Source organism: Silurus aristotelis (genome assembly GCF_946808225.1).
Source record: "Silurus aristotelis genome assembly, chromosome: 23".
In the NCBI taxonomy this organism is placed as follows: Eukaryota; Metazoa; Chordata; class Actinopteri; order Siluriformes; family Siluridae; genus Silurus; species Silurus aristotelis.
The window spans coordinates 1,624,090-1,641,529 of NC_139596.1; the positions used below are offsets into that span (position 1 = coordinate 1,624,090).

Below are 17,440 nucleotides of genomic sequence, written 5' to 3' on the forward strand. Positions count from 1 at the left end.
GTAAGAAGTAAAAAATACAGATATTTGTGTAAAATGTAATGGGCGAAAGTAAAAATTTATGCTTTGTTACTTCACACCTTTAATACAAACACATTTTCTGATACTAAGTTGGTTAAAGCTACTGAAGAGCTAGTTTAAACTGTTATAACATGCGTGTGTAACTCTGTAATGGCAGGATTAACGTCGGATGTGATTCAATCCTAAATTATATAATCTAACTCTGTGGATTGGGCTAATTGTGCAACTGCAATAAAGGCAATTTAACACTTCCTTTTTATTTTTTTTCGCTAAACAGTTGCAATAGATTTTTCATGATTATTTCTCAGAAATTTTTGTAACGTTTTGTGTTTTCTTTGGGGTTGATGATTTGCCCAATAAAACAGAAATCAAGAGGAATTTTCTGTTTTTAGAAATTTACATGTATGATAAAACCTTCTTTAAAATGTGAAGCAGTAGATATGTAAACATATATATATATATAAAAGTTGGGACACTACAAATTGTAAAATAAAAAAGGAATGCAATAATTTACAAATCTCAAACTTATATTCACAATAGAATATAGATAACATATCAAATGTTGAAAGAGAGACATTTTGAAATGTCATGCCAAATATTTGCTCATTTTGGATTTCATGAGAGCTACACATTCCAAAAAAGTTGGGACAGGTAGCAATAAGAGGCCGGAAAAGTTAAATGTACATATTAGGAACAGCTGGAGACCAAATTTACAACTTATTAGGTCATTTGGCAACATGATTGGGTATAAAAAGAGTGGCAGTGTCTCTCAGAAGTCAAGATGGGCAGAGAATCACCAGTTCCCCCAATGCTGCGGTGAAAAATAGTGGAGCAATATCAGAAAGGAGTTTCTCAGAGGAAAATTGCAAAGAGTTTAAAGTTCTTATCATCTACAGTGCATCATATCATCCAAAGATTCAGAGAATCTGGAACAATCTCTGTGTGTAAGGTCAAGGCCGGAAAACCAGACTGGATGCCTGTGATCTTCGGGCCCTTGGATGGCACTGCATCACATACAGGAATGCTACTGTAATGGAAATCACAACATGGGCTCTGGAATACTTCCATTAAACATTGTCGGTGAACACAATCCACCGTGCCATTCGCCGTCACCGGCAAAAACTCTATAGGTCAAAAATGAAGCCGTATTTAAACATGACCCAGAAGTGCAGGTGTTTTCTCAGGGCCAAGGCTCATTTAAAATGGACTGTGGCAAAGTGGAAAACTGTTCTGTGGTCAGACGAATCAAAATTTGAAGAATCAAAAATTTGCATATTAATTAAACCTTAACAAATTGTTTCGTTTTACTAACAAAAAAATCCCATCATCTGGACCAGCTCTTCTTCTTTTTCTTGTGTTTCCTTGGCCATGGCAACTTGTTTAAAACAAGTAATGTCAATAAGAAACTGAAGCGTCTTTACATTTATTGTGACCGCTCCCACCACCCATACCGGAAGTGCACGATTAGACGCGGAACACGAAGAAAAGTGCGGCTGATTTGACCGTGTATTTCAAGATGCGGCTGGCTTAAGCACAGTTCCCTGCACTATTGTTTATGCTCTGTATAGTGCGTTTGTGCATTAATGTAAGTACATTTGCATGTGTTATTAATATCTCGCGATGGTTGCGGTTACTTTTGACAATTTAATTACTAATTAGCATTAACAGCATCATTATACCGAATCTCACGTGTGTTTACATTAATAACACTTCATTTCCCGATAACATTGTGATCATTGTGAAGATATCAAGAAAATAAGAACGAAACCTATGAAAGATATGTATTCCGTTCACGTGTGCAGCAGGCACAGGAAACATTCGATAACTTCCTCACTGACCTGAAAATGAAAGCAAAGACATGCAATTTTGACCGACTTAGTGATTCTACGATTAGAGAAAAGCAGAGGTGGGAAGTAACGGACTACAAATACTTCGTTACTGTACTTCAGTAGATTTTTCTGGTATCAGTTTTTTACTCCACTATTTATTTATTTTTCAGACAACTTTTTACTTTTACTCATTACATTAAATATCTGTACTTTTTACTTCTTACATTTTCAAAACAGGCTCGTTACTTTAGTTTTAATCCACTGATTTGGTGAAATATAAATTTTCCTTTTCACTGCGCGCTGATTTCAGCCGAACAACCGATTTCCTGTTACTGCGCGTCTTTTTCACTCCGCTGGTGTATAAAGTCCTGACCCTCACTCTTTACGGAGATAAGAATCAGCAGGCAGGAGGCAGTAAGAAGTCTGGGGTTAATGTGGATGAGACAGAGGGAGTCGGTGATGAGAACGTGACTGAGAACAGACACATTCATGATCATCATCATCTTTTCTCTGCTTGTGGTAACAACATGGGCGTAAATCCCGGGGGGGACGGATGGGACATGTCCCACCCCCCACCCCAAAAAAAAATTATCTAAAAAATTTCTGATTTGGTGTTTACGCCTGGCAGACACTTTCACATGCACCCAGAAATAGTACTGAAAGTACAACAGAAGGAGATGTTGAGACTCATGTGAACACGGATCGTCATTCCACAAAGCTTGAGACAGGACAAATTACGCAAAATTCATGAAGGTCATCTCGGCGTAAAAAAATGTAAAAGGAGAGCGAGAGACACAGTCTTCTGGCCTGGATTAAACAAAGACATTGAAAATCTAGTGAGACAATGTGACACGTCAGAAATTCAAAAATAAACACATCAAAGAGCCAATGATAATATCTACCAACATTACCCTGGGTGAAGGTTGGAATGGATCTTTTCCATTTAAAAGTCAACAATTTTCTAGTGGTAAATGACTACTACTCAAATTATCCTGAACTGGCTTCGCTCACTAGCATGTCCACGAAGTGCATAATAATATATGCAAAATCCATTTCTGCACGACATGGCATACCACTGTACAATTGTTATCAGTGACCATGGCCCATGTTTCAGCAGCAAAGAGTTTTCAATCGTGTCACTTCTAGTCCAGAATATCCTTAGTCAAATGGGAAAGCTGAGTTCATATTCTCAGGCAACTTCTGAAAAAGTCTGATCCATACCTAGCTTTGCTCAATTACAGAACCTCTCCCTTAGAGTGTGGCATGGCACCAGCAGAAATCCTTATGAGTTGCAAACTTCGCCCTACACTACCATCATGTTTAAAACAGAAAGAACATGTGAAAGTGAACCACAAACTCAAGCAATTGAAAGAGTAGCAAAAGGTCTAATATGACAGGACCGCAAAACATTGGTGTTGGATGACGTCGTCAGAACCAGAAGTGATGAGAACTGGAGCAAAAAAGCTACGGTTATGCAAGAAGTGATTCCACAATGTTAAACTGTGATAACAGATGATGGACAGATCTTCAGACGAAACAGGCGTGATCTGTTAAAGGCTGATAAAGACAAATCAGCCCAATGCTAAATCTGAGTCAATCGCATTGCCTACAACAAGTGTCTGCAAAACAGTTTCACACACATAAACAAACATCAAACAGTGATGCATCTGCACTTAGAGCTACTAGGCCGAATAAAAGTCCTGATAGATTGAACCTGTAAAATTGTTTGAAAAATAGCAATAAGGCAATGTAAATGTTTATAGTTTGTTTTATTAACTGTTTAATAAGTGAGAACATACACAATGGTTATAATTGAACAATGAGTTCAAAGGTTATATTAAGTGCAATGTTAGACATGTTAGAAAATAACCTTGAGATCACTGTTACTGTTTTCCTAAAAGAAAAGGGGGGGGGGGGTGATGATTTCAAGATTGTGCTTGTTATCTAAGGAAACCTCTAGATGGCACTGTGTCAAGTGTTAGATAAAATTACCCATGGACTATGATGTTTGCAGATGATATTGTGATTTGTGGTGAGAGTAGTGAGCAGGTTGAGAAGAGCCTGGAGAGGTGGAGATACACGCTGAAGAGAAGGGGAATGAAAGTCAGTAGGAGTAAGACAGAGTACATGTGTGTGAATGACAGGGAGGGCAGTGGAGGGGTGAGGTTGCAGGGAGAAGAGGTGGAGAAGGTGGAGGAGTTCAGGTACCTGGGAATCAAAAGTAATGGAGAGTGTGTTAGAGAAGTGAAGAAAAGAGTGCAGGCAGGGTAGAGTGGGTGGAGAAGAGTGATAGCAGGGGTGATATGTGATAGAAGAGTATCTGTGAGAGTGAAAGGGAAAGTTTATAGGACTGTGGTGAGACCTGAGATGTTGTATGGATTAGAGACAGTGGCATTGAGTAAAAGACAGGAGGTGGAGCTGGAGGTAGCCGAGCTAAAGATGTTGAGATGTTCGTTGGGAGTGATGAGGATGGACAGGATTAGAAATGAGTTTATTAGAGGGACAGCGCATGTAGGACGTTTTGGAGACAAGGTGAGGGAGGTAAGATTGAGAAGGTTTGGACATGTGCAGAGGAGGGACAGGACGGTGTAGAGGACGGGGGGTATGGAGACGGATGATCCGCTGTGGAGACCCCTAATGGGAGAAGCCAAAAGAAGAAGTGTAAGAATGGGTAGGGAAGGAGCGAAATAAAAACGGACATTTTGGTGACTGCACTGCAGACAATTTTATTATAAAGTCATTAAACAAAACAAACATGCTATTTGTATCTGTTAACATTAATGTTTAGTTGTACATGTTTGGTATTCATGTCAACCCAGCCATTAGGGGGGCACAAGCCAGTGTACTCTTAGTGCCGGTCCCAAGCCCGGGTAAATGGGGAGGGTTGCGTTAGGAAGGGCATCCAGCATAAAACATGTGCCAAATCAAATATGCGGATCACAAATGAGAATTTCATACCGGATCGGTCGAGGCCCGGGTTAACAACGACCGCCACAGGTATCGTTAGCCGACAGGGTACCGGTGGAAATTGGGCTACTGTTGGCCGAAGAAGGAGAAGGAGAGGAGGAAGGCGTCTACAGAGACGGCAGGAAAAGGAGCAGTGTAGGAGAGTAGAGGTTCGGGTTGGTACTTTAAATGTTGGTACTATGACGGGTAAAGGGAGAGAGATAGCTGATATGATGGAGAGGAGAAAGGTAGATGTGTTGTGTGTTCAGGAGACCAAGTGGAAAGGGAGTAAGGCCAGGAACATTGGAGGTGGGTTTAAACTGTTTTATCATGGTGTGGATGGGAAGAGAAATGGTGTAGGGGTGATTCTGAAGGAAGAGTACAGTAAGAGTGTAGTGGAGGTAATGAGAGTTTCTGATAGGGTGATGATCGTGAAGGTGGAAGTTGAAGGGATGATGATAAATGTCATCAGTGCCTATGCTCCACAAGTTGGCTGTGAGATGGAGGAGAAGGAAAGATTCTGGAGTGAATTAGATGAAGTGGTAGATGGTGTACCTAGGAAAGAACGATTGGTGATTGGGGCAGACTTTAATGGGCATGTAGGTGAAGGGAACAGAGGTGATGAGGAGGTGATGGGTAGGTATGGTTTTAAGGAGAGGAATGTGGAAGGGCAGATGGTGGTAGATTTTGCTAAAAGGATGGAAATGGCAGTGGTGAACACGTATTTTAGGAAGAAGGAGGATCATAGGGTGACGTATAAGAGTGGAGGAAGGTGCACACAGGTGGATTATCTTCTGTGTAGGAGATGCAACCTGAAGGAGATTGGAGACTGTAAGGTGTTGGCGGGGGTCAGTGTAGCTAGACAGCATCGGATGGTGGTCTGTAGGATGGTTTTGGAGGTGAAGAAGAAGAGGAGGAAAGTAAGGTTTGAAAGAAGAATAAGATGGTGGAAACTGAAGGAGGAAGAGTGTAGTGTGAGGTTCAGGCAAGAGGTCAGACAGGGGCTTGGTGGTGGTGAAGAGGTGCCGGATGATTGGGCAACTACTGCAGGAGTGATGAGGGAGGCAGCTAGAAAAGTACTTGGTGTGACATCTGGAAATAGAAAGCAAGACAAGGAGACGTGGTGGTGGAATGAGGAAGTGCAGGAGAGCATTAGGGGAAAGAGATTGGCAAAACAGAAGTGGGATCGACAGAGTGATGAGAAAAGTAGGCAGGAGTACAAGGAGATGCAGCAGCAGGTTAAAAGGGATGTGGCGAAAGCCAAGGAAAAGGCATATGAGGAACTGTATAAGAGGTTGGACACTAAGGAAGGAGAAAAGGATTTATACCGATTGGCCAAGCAGAGGGACCGAGCTGGGAAGGATGTACTGCAAGTTAGAGCAATAAAGGATGGAGAGGGAAATGTGTTGACTAGTGAGGAGAGTGTGTTGAGAAGATGGAGGGAGTATTTTGAGCAGCTGATGAATGAGGAAAATCAGAGAGAGACAAGGTTGGAGGATGTGGAGTTGGTGAAGCAGGATGTAGATAGGATTAGTAAGGAGGAAGTGAGAGCAGCGATTAATGAAGAATGAAGAATGCAAAGTCGGTTGGACCAGATGACATACCGGTAGAAGCGTGGAGATGTTTAGGAGAGATGGCAGTGGAGTTTTTAACCAGATTGTTTAACAGGATTCTGGAAGGGGAGAGGATGCCTGAGGAATGGAGAAGGAGTGTGCTGGTACCGATCTTTAAGCATAGGGGAGATGTGCAGACCTGCAGTAACTACAGGGGAATTAAGTTGATCAGTCACACCATGAAGTTATGGGAAAGAGTAGTGGAAGCCAGGCTGAGAGAAGAGGTGACCATCTGTGAGCAACAGTATGGTTTCATGCCGAGGAAGAGCACCACAGATGCCTTATTTGCTTTGAGGATGTTGATGGAGAAGTATAGAGAAGGACAGAAGGAGCTGCATTGTGTATTTGTGGATTTAGAGAAAGCGTACGACAGGGTGCCGAAAGAGGAGTTGTGGTATTGTATGAGGAAGTCAGGTGTGTCAGAGAAGTATGTGAGGGTGGTGCAGGACATGTATGAGGACAGTGTGACGGCAGTAAAGTGTGCAGTAGGTACGACAGACTGGAAGGGGAATGAAAGTCAGTAGGAGTAAGACAGAGTACATGTGTGTGAATGACAGGGAGGGCAGTGGAGTGATGCGGTTGCAGGGAGAAGAGGTGGAGAAGGTGGAGGAGTTCAGGTACCTGGGGTCAACAGTGCAAAGTAATGGAGAGTGTGTTAGGGAAGTTAAGAGAAGAGTGCAGGCAGGGTGGAGTGGGTGGAGAAGAGTGACAGGAGTGATTTGTGATAGAAGAGTATCTGCAAGAATGAAAGGGAAAGTTTATAGGACTGTGGTGAGACCTGCGATGTTGTATGGATTAGAGACAGTGGCATTGAGTAAAAGACAGGAGGTGGAGCTGGAGGTAGCAGAGCTGAAGATGTTAAGGTTTTCGTTGGGAGTGACGAGGATGGACAAGATTAGAAATGAGTTTATTAGAGGGACAGCACATGTAGGATGTTTTGGTGACAAGGTGAGGGAGGCGAGATTGAGATGGTTTGGACATGTGCAGAGAAGGGACATGAATTATATTGGTAGAAAAATGCTGAAGATGGAGCCACCAGGTAGGAGGAAAAGAGGAAGGCCAAGGAGGAGGTTCATGGATGTGGTGAGGGAAGACATGCAGGTAGTTGGTGTGAAAGAGGCAGATATAGAGGACAGGGTGGTATGGAGACGGATGATCCGCTGTGGCGACCCCTAATGGGAGCAGCCGAAAGAAGAAGAAGAAGAAGAGTTTGGTATTAATGTCAGGGTGTTAATAGTTCTAAATATAGCTATACTTATTTCTTTATTGTTCCTATGCACCACATTCATACAGACATCATTAGCATTGGATGATTGTTGCAGCTGACAACCCATCGACTTTCATAAAGACTAATGTGTGAAGAATCTCTCCTCCAATGAGTCTCTTACTGGAAACCTGTCCATATTTGGCCACATCAACCATGTTTTTTATGGATAACTTTGTAACTGAAAGTTCTGGATTTTTTTTATTTCTATTTTTAGTCACTCAAAGCGGACATGGGAAGAATGATCTCTGGGAAAGCAAATGTGGATCTGACGGGGTTTAGGAGCATTAATTCTCATCAGTAATGACTCTAATTTTTATTTTCTTCGCACTACACAGGTTCTCTACCGAGGTCACACACACTCTCTTGTTATTGTTGAGCTGCGGCCTTCGAAAACACTGAAGCCTGCTGGAGGAGTTGAGCAGTAGGTTTTTTCCCCTAGAAAATCTACAATTTCTCCATCAGGTTCCTGGAAATCCCTACATTGCAGTATGGACTTGACCGGCCTGATGATCATCTTACTCTTATCACTTGCATTACAAGGATCTGCAGGTAAACTCGGTTGTTTGTTTACATTTACATTTAAAGCATTTAATAGATGCACGTTTCCAGAGCGACGCACATTAATGAATAAATCTACACTGATACGCCAGATTACACATTTAAGATAAAACAGCCTACAAGTACAAAGAAAATGTTTATTTTTTGTACTCTTGACTGGTTTGATGGTTGAATTGATTTTGGTGTGTGGTGAGCAGTGTTGGGCAGTAATGCGTTACTGTAACGCAGTTACTTTTGACAGTAACTAATATTGTAACGCGTTACTTTTTAAATAAAGTAAATCCGTTAGCGTATGGTGCGTTACCCGTTACTTTTTTAAATGAATGAATTTGGGCTGAAGTGTAGACTACAGTCTAACCTGTTTACAGCAGAGACGCATTGTAGGATTGGTGGATGAACCACTGTAAACACGAAGAAGACACACTGTGGGCGTGTCTCTGTTTATTCAGGTCTGTGCGGCAGTAAAGGCGAGTCGAGGCGAGAGCAAGACGAGTTTCTCAAAGTGGAAATATGCTCATTATTTCACTTTAGCATAAAGACAAAAACTTTTAGTCAAATTTAAGCTTTGTCTTTCTGGTTCGAAGGTTGTATCTACTGCGATAGCAGCAACTCCAATCTGTTGAAGCTCCCCCAGGAACTCCATGCTAGAAGCTAACCCGGTGTTCTGTTCTACATTGTTGATCGTTTTCATACTTAAGCTGTGAAAGGAACATGTTTAAGAGCTCAACACAACAGCAGAAGCCACTTTAGTTTTTTTTTATATTTAAAATATTATTCAGCTTGTTTTGTTCTTTATTTCAGAAATCCTTGTGATATATTCAGTTTGTGCTGCTCTGACTTCAATAAAATAGTGTTTAAAAATTACTTTGTGTTTAAGTCAGTTTTGTGTTTGTATAGACCATAACGCATAGTCAAGTCAAGTCAAGTTTATTTGTATAGCGCTTTTCACAACAGACATTGTCTCAAAGCAGCTTTACACAAATCAACAGTGAAGGTGAATGGTGTGAATTTGTTCCTGATGAGCAGCCGTGGCGACTGTGGCAAGGAAAAACTCCCTTAGATGTTATGAGGAAGAAACCTTGAGAGGAACCAGACTCAAAAGGGGAACCCATCCTCATTTGGGTGACATCAAGAGTTTGATCATAAATCTTTCAACAATACAGAGCCTTTAAACACTCCAGGAGGTCCAATGTCTAAACTCCACACATGTAGCGGGATCCAATTGGCACTGGTACGTCTCTAGATGGTTCGGGATGTTTGCGAGTTCGGCATCTACTTCTTCAAAGGTCCATAATCTTCACGAGGTGGGACGTGACTGGATGGAGCTGGCCAAACCTCAGGAAGCCTCGGGATGGGGAGAGAAAGAGAAGCAGTGTAGAGGAATTAGCGTTGCTGCTGTTCATTAAATTTACAGCACAAGTTGATAGTGTGCATGTGATCAGATGTTCTGGAGCACAAGGTTATGATATGTGATGTGTGTTATGTGTAGGCTTTGCTAAAAAGATATGTTTTTAATCTGCACTTAAACTGGGAGAGTGTATCTGAACCCCGAACACTGTCAGGAAGACTATTCCAGAGTTTAGGAGCTAAATGTCAGAATCATCTACCGCCTTTAGTGGACTTTGCTATTCTAGGAACTACTAGAAGTCCAGAGTTTTGAGATCTCAGGGAGCGTGACGGATTGTAGCGTGTTAAAAGACTGGATAGATACATGGGAGCCAAACTATTTAGTGCTTTATAAGTAAGAAGCAGTAGTTTGTAGTCTATTCGAAACTTAACACGTAGCCAGGTGCAGGGACGATAAGATTGGGGTTATATGGTGATATTTTCTTGACCTTGTAAGAACTCTTGCTGCCGCATTCTGAACTAACTGAAGCTTGTTTATTAATGATGCAGGACATCCACCTAGTAATGCATTACAGTAGTCTATTCTGGAGGTCATAAACGCATGGACGAGCTTCTCTGCATCGGATATAGATAACATGTTTCTTATCTTAGAAATATTTCTAAGGTGAAAGAAGGCTGTTTTTGTAACTTGGTTGATATGATTATTAAAAGGCAAGTTGCATAAAAGGGCATTAATAGGAACATCAAAGAAGGTTATTTAAAAAAGTAACTAAAAAAGTTACTTTTAACAGTAACGCATTACTTTTTGGTGTAAGTAATCAACAAAGTAACTGAGTTACTTTTTGAATGAAAAAACTGTAACTAGTTACTATTTCTTAGCAACTAGCACAACACTGGTGGTGAGTAGATTATGGTGTGTGGTGAGTAGATTATGGTGTGTGGTGAGTAATTGATTATGGTGTGGGGTGAATAGAGTAGTGTGTGGTGAGTAGATTATAGTGTGTGGTGAGTATTTTATGCTGTGTGGTCAATGGATTAGTGTGTGTGGTGAGTAGATTATGGTGTGTGGTGATTAGATTATTAGTGTGTTGAGTAGATTATGGGGTGGTGAGTAGATTATGGTGTGTGGTGCGTAGATTATTAGTGTGTGGTGTGTGGATTATTAGTGTGTGGTGAGTGGATTATTAGTGTGTGGTGCAGAGGTGGCAAAAGTACACACATCCTTTACTTAAGTAGAAGTACAGATACTCATGTTTTAAAATACTCGGGTAAAAGTTGAAGTACTGATTATACTTTTTTACTCAAGTGAAAGTAAAGAAGTCTTGGCTCTGACATGTACTCAAGTAAAAAGTAGTTATTACTTCTACCCGTTTTAGCTGTTAACTGGACCTCACATCATATTAATATTTGACAGACAGACAGATAGACAGATAGATGCCGTTTAAAATAGTTTTAATTTTGACAGCCAAATATATATAATAATATAGCAGAGAAAAGATGATGATGATGATCATGAATGTGTCTGTTCTCAGTCATGTTCTCATCACTGACTCCCTCTGTCTCATCCACGTTAACCCAAACTTCTTACTGCTTCTGTCTGCTGATTCTTATCTCCGTAAAGAGTGAGGGTCAGGACTTTATACACCAGCGGATTGAAAAAGACGCGCAGTAACAGGAAATCGGTTGTTCGGCTGAAATCAGCGCGCATTGAAAATCAAATTTTTATATTTCACCAAATCAATGAATTAAAACAAAAGTAACGAGCCTGTTTTGAAAATGTAAGAAGTAAAAAGTACAGATATTTGTGTAAAAATTTGATGAGTAAAAGTAAAAAGTTAAAAAATAAATAGTGAAATAAAGTACTGATACCAGAAAAATCTACTTAAGTACAGTAACGAAGTATTTTTACTCTGTTACTTCCCACCTCTGGTGTGGTGAGTAGATTATGGTGTGTGGTGATTATGGTGTGTGGTGAGTGTAGATTATGGTGTGTGGTGAGTAGATTATTAGTGTGTGGTGAGTAGACGATGGTGTGTGGTTAATGGATTAGTGTGTGGTGAGTAGATTATTAGTGTGTGGTGAGTAGATTATTAGTGTGTGGTGAATGGATTAGTGTGTGTGTGGTGAATGGATTAGTGTGTTCAGTAAGTAGATTATTAGTGTGTGGTGAGTAGACTATGGTGTGTGGTGAGTAGATTATGGTGTGCAGTGAATGGATTAGTGTGTGGTGAAAAGATTGTTGGTGTGTGGTAAGTAGATTATGGTGTGCAGTGAATGGATTAGTGTGTGGTGAGTAGATTACTAGTGTGTGGTGATTGGATTATTATTGTTTGGTAAATGGATTATTAGTGTGTGGTGAGTAGATTATGGTGTGTGGTGAATGGATTAGTGTGTGTGTGTGGTGAGTAAATTATGGTGTGTGGTGAATGGATTTGTTTGTGTTGAGTAGATTATTAGTGTGTGTTGTAGATTATTAGTGTGAGGTGAGTAGATTACGATCTGTGGTGAGTAGATTATGGTCTGTGGTGAGTAGATTAGTGTGTGGTGAGTAGTTTACTAGTGTGTGTTTTAATGGATTAGTGTGTGTGGTAAGTAGATTATTAGTGTGTGGTGTGTGGTAAATAGATTATTAGTGTGTGGTGAGTAGATTATGGTGTGTGGTGAATGGATTAGTGTGTGTGGTGAATGGATTAGTGTGTGTGGTGAGTAAATTATGGTGTGTGGTGAATGGATTTGTTTGTGTTGAGTAGATTATTAGTGTGTGGTGAGTAGATTATTAGTGTGTGGTGAGTAGATTATTAGTGTGTGGTGAGTAGATTATGGTGTGTGGTGAATGGATTAGTGTGTGTTGAGTAGATTATTAGTGTGTGTTAAGTAGATTATTAGTGTGTGGTGAATGGATTAGTGTGTGTGTGGTGAGTAGATTATTAGTGTGTGGTGAATGGATTAATGTGTGTGGTGAGTAGATTATGGAGAGTGGTGAATGGATTAGTGTGTGTGGTGAGTAGATTATTAATGTGTGGTGAGTAGATTATTATGTGTGGTGAGTAGATTATTAGTGTGTGGTGAGTAGATAAGTGTGTGTGGTGAGAAGATTATTAATGTGTGGTGAGTAGATTATTAGTGTGTGGTGAATGGATTAGTGTGTGTGGTGAATGGATTAGTGTGTGTGGTGAGTAGATTAGTGTGTGTGGTGAATGGATTAGTGTGTGTTTGGTGAGTAGATTATTAGTGTGTGGTGAATGGATTAATGTGTGTGGTGAGCAGATTATGGAGTGTGGTCAATGGATTAGTGTGTTTGGTGAGTAGATTATTAGTGTGTGGTGAGTAGATTATGGAGTGTGGTGAGTAGATTATTGGTGTGTGGTGAGTAGATTAGTGTGTGTGGTGAATGGATTAGTGTGTGTGGTGAGTAAATTATGGTTTGTGGTAGGGCTGTGCAATATGGACGCGATTTTGGCAATTGTTTTTGCTTTTTCAAACATGCTTTTTCTAAATGTATTCAGTGCACAAAAAGTGCATAACAAAACACTTCACAATGAAATAACATTGTTTTAAAGACAATTTTACTACAGTTGTGTTTCTTAAACTATTAATACTATGTTATTTCATTTATTTTATGTTGTCTGTTTTAAAGACAATTTTACTACAGTTGTGTTTATTAAACTATTAATACTGACAACATAAAATAAATTAAGATTAACCAAACTAAATTCCAGTCATAATAAATAAACTTCAAAACTGATTTTTCAGGGCACACATTTCACAATGAAATAACATACTGTACAGTAGTACTAACTGCTTGATAAACAAAACTGTAATAAATTATAATTTATGTAATAAACCCAATTGTTGAAATAAATTAAGGTTAACTTACCTCAACTCCAGTCAGAAAAAAACAGAAATCAAAACCAAAAAAACAGATTGCTCTCAAAGGTTTTTTGCAAGAAAAACCAGCATGTCCACCATTTCTGGTTTTAAGCATGACCGGTGACATGTCACCACATTTCCCCCAGTACTAAACACTCTCGCAGGCATCATATCTTTGCATATATAATAGGCGACCGCGTCGGTAATTTCTTTGTGCTGTGTTGATCCTTTCTCATAAGGCATGGCGCTTGGATACTTGTTCAATCTGTTCGGGCTGTCTTTCATGTGTGCTTTTGTTTGTTTCGATGGACTTTGTCGACATGCATTGATCATGCAGTTTTTTATGCCGCTGTTTTAAGTGTTGGAACAGATTTGTAGTATTGCTCCGTTTCGTTGGAATAATAATTTCACAAGTCTTGCAAATTACCTTGCTCTGTGACACATCCTCTCTCCTGAATCCAAAATACTCCCAAACGACTGACGTTGACTTTCTCTTTGGCACCAAATCATTTTTATTTTGACCTGCATCCATATTTTATGTTCTTTCCTCCTGCTCGCCTATTCGGTTCTTCCGCTCAGCTTCGTCGTGAGCGGAGTGAGCTCTGATTGGTTAACATCTTAAAAACATGCGCAGAAGAACGTATTCTGAATAAAAATATAAATAAATTAATAGATAAAATCTCAGCCTTATGCGGTCTGTGGTGGATTAGTGTGTGTGGTGAGTAGATTATTAGTGTGTGGTGAGTATCTTATTAGTGTGTAGTGAGTAGATTATTAGCGTGTGGTGAGTAGATTATTAGCGTGTGGTGAGTAGATTATTAGCGTGTGGTGAGTAGATTATTAGTGTGTGGTGTAGATTATTAGTGTGCAGTCCTGCAGCTGCGTTTTGGATCATTTGCAGTGGACGAATAGCGCTCAGGGGAAGCCCTGCCAGCAAAGAGTTGCAGTAGTTGAGTCTTGGAATGACAAGAGACTGGACAAGCACCTGGGCAGCCTGTGTGGACAGAAATGGTCGAATCCTTCAGATGTTGTAGAGAAGAAATCGACAGGAATAAGACACATTAGCGACATGTCAGAAGAAGGAAAGTTGATTGTCCATAGTTAACCCGAGGTTACGAGCAGTGGCTGAAGGGGAGAGCAGAGAGTCATGAAGTGTTATTTAAAGATCTTGACCTGGAGATGAATCACCTGGGATTACCAGCAGTTCTGTTTTGCTGGGGTTAAGTTTTAGTTGATGAAAAACATGACATATCTGTCAAGATCCGAGCGGAAGCTGTGGTATCTGGTGGTATCACAATCTCAGGATTGTGTTTTTCTGAAGTTTTGCTCTATGATTAATAATTTGAACAAAACTAATTAAAATGGTGTTTATTGTATTTACAGATACACATTCTCTGGAGTACCAGTACACCGCGCTCACTCCACAATATACTGGTTTCCCAGAGTTCACTGCTGTGGGTCTGCTGGATGGAAAGCAGTTTATGTCCTACAGTAGCAGTAACATGATGCTGATCCCAGAGAACTGGATAAAGAATAGTAAGAGTAAAAATTACTGGAAGAATGAAGAACAGAAGATGGAGGGACATCATGATGACTTTAACATCATCTTCACAAGAATAAAGAATCAGTTTAATGACAGTAGAGGTGAGAATAAACATTTCTATATTTAATAGTATTGCTATTGGTATTAATGATATCATGCCTGTTACTAGAAGACTATTATAAGTGAATTTACAGTGACAGACTCGTATAAACACACACACACACACACACACACACACACACACACACACACACACACACACACACACACACACACACACACACAGTGTTGGTGTAGGAGACTGTGTCAGTAATTGGTGATTTGATATTTATTACAGGGATTTAAAGGATTTTGAAGCCAAAATATATCTACAACCCTCTCAGTGTTTCTCTACAGTAGAATGTTTATGCAGTCAGGGGACTTTATTGTGATTTGTACAGAACATAATGAAACAACACAACATTCTTTTGGTGTCTTGAATTGATAAATTGTGCAGATGAACCTTGAATGTCACTAATGAAGGGGCGGGTTCACTTTCAGATCAACCAATAATCAACTAGTTCTCTAAAACAGGTCAAGGCTGAATCTCGTGCACCTTAACTGTAATAGGCGAGTGTTTGTAAAAAGAGAAAAACACAGATTTACAATTGCTGAAAATGGATGAACAACTAGGAACCGAACATGGTCGAGAGCCAGGAATAAGGATGCATGCTGGAAGGGTCAGGAGGCAAAATATAGGAAAAGGAAGAAGAGGCCAGAGACACATTTCAGATTAAATTAGAGTCACTGTTGTGGATCATGTTGTCAATCATGGCCTCACAATGGTATTGAAAGGGATGATATCTGTTGTGATGTGGATGAAAATCTGTGGCCAGACAGACTGGGACGTCAGGGGGTAGAGACTGATTACACTGTATAGTGCAGCATGTGCAGTTCTGCCTAAAAAGTGTTTCCTATGTTTACCTTTTAGAATTTTCATTTGTCTTTTTATTTTCTATCACAATGACATTATATTGTAATTTTTTAGTCAGTTCACTAGTAAAGAACAATAAAAACGTGTGAATCCTGTCCAGTCTCTTACAATCAATATCCCACATACAGTAATGTGTACATTTGTGCTGCTGAAATTCATAGTTTTCCAATTCAGCCTCGTGCATTTTCAATACTTGTAACCCAAAATATAGTTTCCATCAGGAAACACTAAAATAAAGCATTTTCATATTGATTTTGACTCTCTTGTTCGTAAACAGTGATAAAAGGACTTGTTATTTTAAAGGCAATGAGATGTTCATTGACACAAATACTTACTTTTGAGAGAAGTACTGAGGATGATTTTGAGCAAAAAACAGGCTTTTGCAAGAAATCCAATGTATTGTGCTGTTTGTACACATGGTTTTGAGAATGCACTTACTGATTTGCAAATCTTAAGGATGATTGGAGAAATGCCCAAAAGCAACTGAGAAAAACTGTAACAGTCCATGCCTTGGAGTAGAAAAAGTGCATGAAGAGAACATTCATTAAAGCTCAGTTTGCTACACTCTGATTTACTCTGATTGGTTGAAGTCAGATTCCTGCATCTCTTCTTAGATACAAGTGTGTGGGAGTGTGTTACTGGTGCGTATGTGTGTGTTGGTGGTGTGTGGGAGTGTGTTACTGGTGTGTATGTGTGTGTTGGTGGTGTGTGGGAGTGTGTTACTGGTGTGTATGTGTGTGTTGGTGGTGTGTGTTAGTGGTGTGTGGGAGTGTGTTACTGGTGTGTATGTGTGTGTTGGTGGTGTGTGTTAGTGTTGTGTGTGAGTGTGTTACTGGTGTGTATGTGTGTGTTGGTGTTGTGTTAGTGCTGTGTGTGAGTGTGTTGCTGGTGTGTATGTGTGTGTTGGTGTTGTGTAAGTGCTGTGTTTGAGTGTGTTGCTGGTGTGTATGTGTGTATATGTGTGTTGGTGTTGTGTTAGTGGTGTGTGGGAGTGTGTTACTGGTGTGTGTGTTGGTGGTGTGTGTTAGTGTTGTGTGTGAGTGTGTTACTGGTGTGTATGTGGGTATATGTGTGTTGGTGTTGTGTTAGTGGTGTGTGGGAGTGTGTTACTGGTGTGTATGTGGGTATATGTGTGTTGGTGTTGTGTTAGTGGTGTGTGGGAGTGTGTTACTGGTGTGTATGTGGGTATATGTGTGTTGGTGATGTGTTGGTGGTGTGTGGGAGTGTGTTGCTGGTGTGTATATGTGTGTTGGTGGTGTGTGAGTGTGTGTTACTGGTGTGTATGTGTGTATATGTGTGTTGGTGTTATGTTAGTGGTGTGTGGGAGTGTGTTACTGGTGTGTATGTGGGTATATGTGTGTTGGTGTTGTGTTGGTGGTGTGTGGGAGTGTGTTGCTGGTGTGTATATGTGTGTTGGTGGTGTGTGAGTGTGTGTTACTGGTGTGTATGTGTGTATATGTGTGTTGGTGTTGTGTT

At 40.3% G+C, this 17,440-nt stretch overlaps 1 protein-coding gene and 1 long non-coding RNA gene across 2 annotated transcripts in view; both read left to right on the forward strand.

Annotated features, from left to right (window-relative positions):
- LOC310718632 (uncharacterized protein) overlaps positions 1-17,440 on the forward strand; it is a 168,245-nt gene that overhangs the window by 136,588 nt on the left and 14,217 nt on the right. The window lies entirely within an intron of this gene.
- Positions 1,467-15,016, forward strand: LOC310718453. The gene is made up of 3 exons (XR_014531155.1): positions 1,467-1,603; positions 8,009-8,222; positions 14,832-15,016. It is a non-coding gene; the product is annotated as an uncharacterized lncRNA (long non-coding RNA).